The 7,554-nt window shown below is 42.3% G+C and overlaps 1 protein-coding gene across 10 annotated transcripts in view; it reads left to right on the top strand.

Annotated features, from left to right (window-relative positions):
* The first annotated feature begins 3,289 nt into the window (after positions 1-3,289).
* Positions 3,290-7,554, top strand: part of LOC111818220 (zinc finger protein 567) — a 78,894-nt gene continuing 74,629 nt past the window's right edge. For 2 of the 10 annotated variants that reach the window (XM_023721596.1, XM_023721584.1), the window contains exon 1: positions 3,290-3,354. The gene's annotated coding sequence lies outside the window, so the exon portion shown is untranslated. The other 8 variants (XM_023721595.1, XM_023721589.1, XM_023721592.1 and 5 more) reach the window with 7 other exon arrangements.

Genomic DNA, 7,554 nt, shown 5'->3' with positions numbered 1-7,554 from the left:
AAGATGTTCTGCTCCTGAATCAGCTGTGTGGGTCTTGCCTCTAGCCTCCTTGCAGGGAGTTCTGCTGAAGGGTTCCCTGCTGGGCCTGCAGCCTGGGTCAGAAGAGGATCCCTGGGCCTGGGAAGTCTCACTCACTCGCGGGGCCTGCGCTCCGGGTCTGTTCAGGATCCCGCGGCCCTGGTCATCTCACTCACTCGCAGGCCTAAGCTCCGGGTCTGTTCAGGATCCCGCGGCCTGGGTCGTCTCACTCACTTGCCGGGCCTGCGCTCTCAGTGTGATCTTGTCTTAGGGGAGAACTCCAAGTCTGTGATGTAAGGACCTCCCTCTAAGGCCTACCTGTTAAAGATTTAACCATCTCCCATATCACCACACTTAAGTCCAAGCCTCAAATATATGAACCTTTGGAAGACATATTTCAACAATATTCAAGTCATAGCATGTACCATGAACATTCACGTGTAAATACATTTTCATTTCTCTGAGATAAAGTTCTGGGTCTTTCACTAAGCTGTGCATTTATTTTTGTGTTGTATAAACTTTATTTTAATTTTCTTTATTCTTTCTTTGTGAACAGTGGATTTATTCCATCATCCACTGGGACTAAAGTTTGTAGCATTAGGCATAAGGCAAATTAAATCTACAATATACCACTTCATACCCAGTACAATGAACAAAATTTAAGACTGACAGTATTACCAATGACATGGAGGAACTGATTTTTATACATTGCAGGTAGAATTGTGCAATGGAATAATTACTTTCTTTTTAAATGCATTTAGTACAGGGTCTACAGGGTCGCACTACATAGATTGGACTCATAGCGATCCTCCTGTTTTCAGCCTCCCAAGTGCTGGGATTACAGGTGCGCACCACCACGCCTAGTCTCAATCACCATCTCGGCATACCCTAAGGTGCCCAAGATCTAACACCAGTCCCTGTGCTTTGCCTAAGCAGGCGCTATAGTCTGCTGAGCTATCTGGCTGGCCCAAGAGTAAGTACTTTCAAAAACTATTTTTCAATATCTATTAAAGCTAATACAGGGACAAGGAGACAGCTAAGTGGCATGAGCACCTGAGTGCCATGCACTAGGTCCTGAATTCAATCCCCAGTACCACAAAAAAAGGCCAATAAAATATTTTTGTATATAACACAATTGATTCATTTTGGGGTACTGGGGATTGAACCCAATATTTTTGTATTGAACTACATCCCCAGACACTTTTATTGTGAGAAAAGGTCTCTTTTGAGTTGTGCAGACTGGGCTTGAACTTGGAGTGCCCCTGCCTCAGCCCACTCACAGTACTAGGAATATATGTTTTGTTTTATTTGCTACATAGTTCAGGCTGGCCTTGAACTCACTGTGTACCCCAGGCTTCCCTTAAATGCCTCCCACAGATGTGTAATTACAGGGATGCACCACCATGCCTGGGTATTACAGTGATGTAATTATACAGATATGACACCATACCTGTACTGATTTCATAACTACATCCAAAGACTGGTATAAATCTGGGCATGGTGGTACATGTCTTTAATCTTAGCAAGGAGACTGAGGCAGGAGGAGTGTAAATTCGAGACCAGTTTGGACAATTTAGCAAGACCTTGTCTCAAAAAGTTTTTTAAAAGGGCTTTAGCATGTAGGTTAGCAAAAGAGTGCTTGCCTAGTATGAAACAAAGCACCAGATTCAATCTCCAATACATTATAACAAGAGATACAGTATTTTTTAAAAAACTAAAGGCAAGCTTTATCTTGAGGATGAAAACAGCTTTTTTTTTTTTTTTTTTTTTTTTTTTTAAATTATCTTTCTATGCAGCTCAAGCTGGCTTTGAGCTCACTTTGTAACCCAGGCTGGTCTCAAACTCACAATCCTCCTGCCTCAGCCTCCCAAGTGCTGGGATTACAGGCATGCACCACCATGCCCAGCAAAACAGAGTATTAAGCAAAGTGATTGTATGCAGATTATATGCTGTATGATTCCACTTCCAAAACCAGACTAAACTAATCTGTTATGATGGAAGTCAAAATCTTTGTTAATTTTGAGACAGTAAAAGAAAAATGAGGGTACTGCTAACACTTCTGACTGTCAAGGGAAAGACCAACATCACTGATACCCTGATCTGAAAACTCAATTCACATTAGTTTCCTGGGGAGATAGCTCAGAGAGTGATATGAATGTGAAACATACAGCTTGACTGCAGACAGTTTCCAAGGGTGATCCGCCAAGGAAGAAATACTATTCCTAGGTTATCTCTGGTCCTGATAGAACTCTGCCTAAAGAACACTTCCAATCTTATTTATTTATTTATTTATTTATTTATTTTGCGGAACCGAGGATTGAACTTAGGCCCTTGCACTTGCCAGGGAAGCGCTTATTCTACTAAAGCCATCTCCCCGGCGACACTTCCAATCCTAAAAGCCTCATTCCAAAAAACAGGTTTGCACCTTTTTATTTGTAGTCTGTATTCTACCATTCCAGTATCTGATTTTCTTTTGATTGATCATTTCTTTGCAGCTGGAGCCCACGAAGGTATAAACCTGGAGGGAAAAAAAGAAGCAGCAGGGAATCCAGGGCTACAGAGCCCAAGGAAAAATCGAACCTAAAACTGTCACTGTCAGCAGGATTCACCCACCTATACCCACCATAAACTCCAAGGCTGGACAGTGGAAATGGGGGTAACCTGATAAAGACAAATCAAGTCATTCTTCTTTGCAAAACGATTCTGTTCATCATATACGTCCACTGTAGTCTTCACACACACAGATAGGCTATAAGGAAAATCTTCCTTCAAAATAGCCCTTAGCCCCAAAATTAACTTAGAACTGCAGAAACCAACAGTTATACAGTCAACGCGACAGAATTAAAAGCCTTTTCCATCACAGTAGGTCACAACAGAAATATCGTATGATGGATGTTCTCAAATCCCACAGTGTTACATACCCCACATCACAACTGTCACCTAAAAGGTCCCGCATCCGAGCAGATACACAAGGGGACAATCACAAAATCATGCCTCCTCACAACCACAAACATGCACGGATACACGCATGCATAGATCTGAGCTCCAGGGCCCGTGAATTCTGTGAGGTCAGGGTTGGTTTATCTCATTGCCTATTTGATCCAGACCCAGTTCATTCCCTGGAGCCAGACAGACACCAACTAAGATTTAAAACTAGAATCCGTTATTCAAGTTCCAAAGTGGCCCGGGGGTCTGTGGGAAATGTAGTTTAAGGTGAGAAAAGCCCGGATGTGAAGAAGCGTGGACTGCGGCCGGGAGGAACGAGCCGCGGAGAGCCCTGGGAGACAGGGTCCACGAGGGAGTGCGCAGGCGCGGGCTGCTGGCCAGTGGCCGAAGGTGAGGCCGGTGGGTAGTCTGGGTGGGAAGCGGCAGGTTGGTAGTGAGGACTTGCCGAGGAGGACGAAGCGGGAGGCAGGAGCCAGGGTGGTAACCAAGAAAAGAAAGGTACCTGGGCCGAGGAGAACGGAGATGGAAGCGAGAGTCCAGGCCCCGGGAAAGGCAAAGAAGAAAGCAAGAACCTAGGAACCCGGAGCGCCAGCCGGGGAGAATGTGGAGAGCAACCCGGAGCCCGAGGCTGCTGTGAGCTCGGCAGCGGCAGGAATTTTCTTTTTTCTCTGCTGAGAAATCCATGCGTGTGGAGTGCAGCTTGGCGAACAACAGGCACAACATTTGAGTGGCTCTTTGTGCTTATCTTTGTAGGTGGGAGGAATGTGTGTTACTTCATATAACGTGGAGCTGATTAAGAAAGTGAGGGGATCTATACAAGTGAGTTATACATCAAATGAGCGTTCACTTGTGTGTTAGAAGGTGCAAATTTGGAGAAGAGACGGGATTGTGAGGGAATGTTTGATACTTCGTGTAGAAAAAAGTATTTTATGTCCCGAGTCAGATCCCCAGTACCAAGAAACAAAAAAAAAAAAAAGTATGTTATGGCCCAGATTAAAGCTGATATGGGGCCGACAAGATCATGACTATGTTGGGTGGTCCAATTGTGAGTATGTGTAATTTTCTGTAGTATTTTCTGTGCATGATCTCTGAAAACTCTGAATGTGGCTTATTGAGTGACTGAACTGGATGCTGACTAGTTAGATATATATTGTTCAGGTTTTCCAAAACTTGACCGTTTCATACACCTGTAGAACTGGACTCTGGTAATTAGACAAATAAAATAAGAGGTGGAGGTAAAAATAATTTTGAGGTGCCAGTCATAGTGGTGCATGTCTATAATCCTAGCCCTCTGGAAGGCTGAGACAGGATTGCCATATTCGAGCCCAGCTTGTTTCAAATTTTGATGAAAGGACTGAAGATGTAGCTCAGTGCAAAGGCTCTAGGTTCAAGCGCTAGTACTGCAAAGCAAAATTTTATCCCTTAATCGTCACTCTCAGAATTTCTGGTTTGGGTGAATTTTTTCTTATGCTGGATGACTTCTTGGGAAATTGAATAATTTCTAAACAGTCTTAGGATAATAAGTCTTTTGAACATTTAAACACAAGGTCAGCCAAAAGCTCAGCGGATTAAAGCGCCGGCAAGCAAGCGCAGGGGCCAGGGATTTAATCCCCTGCCCTTCCATGCCAGTCCCACCCCCGGGGCTTGCTAAAACAGCAATTGAGATTGGGCATGGTGGCACACTCCTGTAATCCCAGCTCTTGGGAGGCTATAAACAGGAGGATTACTAGGAGTCCACTCTACATAGTAAGACCCTGAATACCCTGTAGACACTTTCCTAAAATACTAAAAAAAATTTTTTAAATAAAAAATAAACACAAGATCAGTCTGAGAGTTCACTTAGCTAATGAAAATGTTGACTGAAGAACTCAAACTTCAAACTTGCTTTAAAAACAAAAACTTTCTTTGCTGGGCATGGTGGCACACACCTGTAATCCCAGTACACAGGAGGCAGAGGCAGACAGGAGGACTGCTGCAAAATCGAAACCAGTGTGGGCTACATAGTGAGTTTAAGGCCACTGTGAACTACATAGCAAGATCTGTCTCACCAAAAAAAAAAACTGGGCATGATGATGCATATCTGTAATACCAGCACTTGGGAATTTGAGGCAAGAGAATGTTTTGAGTTAGAAACCAGCCTGGGCTACAAAGCCATCCTGAACTGCAGTGAGACCATGTCTCATAAAACCAAAAAAAAAAAAAAAAAACAACCAGCAAAACCTTTCTTCTTGCTAGAAGTTTTTAGTGTGAAAGGGTAATGATCAAGTTTTTGTCTAATTCCCCAAGTTCTGTTTTGTCTCCTCTTTACTCCTTATTGGTGATTGATCTAGTTCAAATGGATTAAGAACTAAGAAGGGAGAACAATTAAAAGTCAGGAATAAGGAGGCCAACACAACTGGTACCTCTATAATTTAGTGAAAATCATCTCTTACCTTCTGAGAGAACCTGCTTCTGGGACCTTCCAGATACATAGCCTCTTCTCCAGCTGCTGCATTAGTGCTTCCTCTGGGCATTCAGTGGCCCGTCTGCTCTGGTGAATCTTGTTTGTTCAGTCAGTTCTCTTGGATGGCATCCCCAAGACCCCAGGTAGCCTCCATCCATGCGGTGTTCATCTTGATTTAACGTGAGATTTATCCTCCTAGATCACGTTTCCCTCACATATCCTGGGAATATGTACATTTTGTCTAAGAATTCTCCTACCACTTCGGTTGCTAGTGACATCAGGCTGTGAGGGACTCCTTGTTTTGAAGGAGCACTTATTTTTCTCCCTGGGAAACATGATTCAAAAAATGTTATTTTTCTAAAGAGTCATTCTTCTCTCAGCCTCTTGTAAAAAGTTATATTGATGATGGGCTGGCCAAATAGCTCAGTGGATTAAAGGACCTGCAAGTAGGCGCAGGGGCCAGGGGTTTGATCCCCAGGCCTGTTGTGCCGGCCCCACCCCTGGGGCACGCTGAGATGGCAATTGAAACTGGGCTTGGTGGTGTGCACTGTAATTCCAGTACTTGGGAGGCTGTAAACAGGAGAATCACTATGAGTCCAATCCAGTAGTGAGACCCTGAACACTCTGTAAACCCTTCCCTAAAATACAGGGGGAAAAAAGTTATATTGATGACAGCAAAACTTTAATCAGCATCTTTCGAAGACCTTTTTTTTTAAACTCAGGATCTTGCACTTGCCAGGCAGAGGCTATGCTGCTGAGCCATATCACCAACCCTAGAACACCCTATTTTAGAGTGAAGGACTCTGAATTTTGTTTCACTCCCCCTCTTTGGGGTACAAGTTGAGACTGAGGAAGATTTATAAGTTACCATTCTTGTAAAAATGAACAGTGATAACAAGAAACCCAAAGGATTGTTGGAAACATTAACAAATCAGCAGCATGTACATCATGTACTATGTGGGAAAAGATTATATGTACAATGACCCATAAAAGTATGACATAGGAAACTAGTAGTTGTATATGTCCCCAAAAAGCACATTTAAAAATTAAGATTTGAATAAGAAGACAACATACAACATAATAAAATGCAACTCTCATTTAAGTGGGATACAATGCCATTAAAATTTCAGTAAAATTTTTGAACTTCTAAAGTTCTTAGGAGAAAATGAGCAAACCAAAAATCCAGAAAGATAATCAAAGGGGGAATACTTTTTTTTGCCGGGGGGGGGGGGGAGAACCAGGGATTGAACTCAGGCCTTTGCGCTTGCCAGGGAAGCACTTATTCCACTGAGCCATCTCCCCAGCCTGAAGGGGGAATACTTTTAGTGGATGTAAAAATATATTTAAAACCTGTCATAAGCCTAGTGCAGCACACATCTACAATGCCAGAACTTGGGAAGTTGAGGCAAAAAGATTGCCATCAATTCGAGGCCAGCCTGGGCTACATAGTGAGTTTTGAGCAAAACTGGAATACTTAATGAGACCCCCATCTCAAAAAAACCACCAATAACCCCTGTAATAACTACAGAATGATCCTGGTAATTAATTACGTGAACAGATCGATGGAATTAAATAGATGTATAACCAGATTTGCTCTTGTACTGTATATGAAGGAAATAAAGTACATGATAAATATGGTTTTGATGAGTGAGGGAAATCCAGATTATTGAATATCTGGTAATCATACGGCCAAGGTTTTGTTTTTTTTTTAAATGCTGGGATGAACTCAGCCTTGCACATGTAATCACACTAACCATGTGATTTAGCACATAGTATATCACCAAAGTCTTGCTTTTTTCTTTTTGAATTTCCAGACCCTTCATTCTAGGCAAGCACTGTCCTATGATTATGCTATACCCCAGCCCTTAAATTGTGTTTTTGTGTGAGAAAAACACAAGGTCAAATGAGAAAATATTTTTAAAAAATTGTAATTCATACCATAAAAGAATAAATTTCCTCCCTTTAGAAAAGATCTAAAAGCTGGGGAGATAGCTCAGTGGCATAAGTGCCTGCCTGGCAAGCCCAAGGTCCTGAGTTCAATCCTTCATACTGAAAAAAAAAAAAAAAAGTAATGGTATTAATAGAGGATAAAAATAACCTAATAGAAAAATGAAACAACAGATACAAGAAACTAAAGGTTTTTTTTG

This window comes from Octodon degus, unplaced genomic scaffold (genome assembly GCF_000260255.1).
Source record: "Octodon degus isolate 3935 unplaced genomic scaffold, OctDeg1.0 scaffold00083, whole genome shotgun sequence".
Lineage (NCBI taxonomy): Eukaryota > Metazoa > Chordata > Mammalia > Rodentia > Octodontidae > Octodon > Octodon degus.
This window is presented reverse-complemented; position numbering and strand designations above follow the sequence as displayed.